Raw genomic sequence first — 711 nt, 5'->3', positions numbered from 1 at the left:
GTTTAAGCAAAAATAATTAGAGGAATTCTGTATATCACCAATGTAAGAAGTTTTGGAGAAGAGAGTAGTATACAATTATTTAAAGTCATGTACACATTTCACTTTTCCATGCAAGATGATTTAAAATATAAACACAATGTGGTTGTAAATCACTGAAAATACCGTCAAGTCTCTGCCCCCAGAATTTATAGTCCCACTCTATGGTCAAAAAAAAAAAAGAAAGGAAGGAAAGGAGAGAGAAAGGGAGGGAAAGGAGGGAGGTAGGAAGGAAATATGAAAACATAATAGTCTATCAAATATTTTAGTTTGTAAGTAGAATCTAAACAAAGAGGAAGGATCTGTCTTGAGCAACAAAATGGATCAAGATCTAAATGATAAAATCAAAATTACTAACCACTAAGTATGAGGAGAATTAAGAGGATACTCTTATACAAGCAATAAACTTTTACTCAGGTTTTAAAATACACAATACAATCTTCTGTGTGAAAACTATTTAAAAAAAAAAACAAAACAGTTCAGTTTTCTAGCCTCTGCAGTAACTAAAAGGCAATGGCGTGTTTTTATTAGGAATGAGAAAAAATGGTTTTGCTCATGTTTCCTAAACTATGGTTTGTTATCTAGTTTTTTGTTTTGTTTTTTTCCCCTCAAATAAAGCACAAATTGTGACTTAGAAATCCTCAGGGCTGTGCCATCAGTACTCCAAACATATAA

The sequence above is a fragment of the Lynx rufus genome, unplaced genomic scaffold (genome assembly GCF_022079265.1).
Source record: "Lynx rufus isolate CCGP_SWC_20201006 ecotype Redwood Valley unplaced genomic scaffold, mLynRuf1.p SCAF_2, whole genome shotgun sequence".
NCBI lineage: Eukaryota > Metazoa > Chordata > Mammalia > Carnivora > Felidae > Lynx > Lynx rufus.
The sequence above is the reverse complement of the archived record's forward strand: the minus strand, read 5'-3'. Positions refer to the sequence as shown.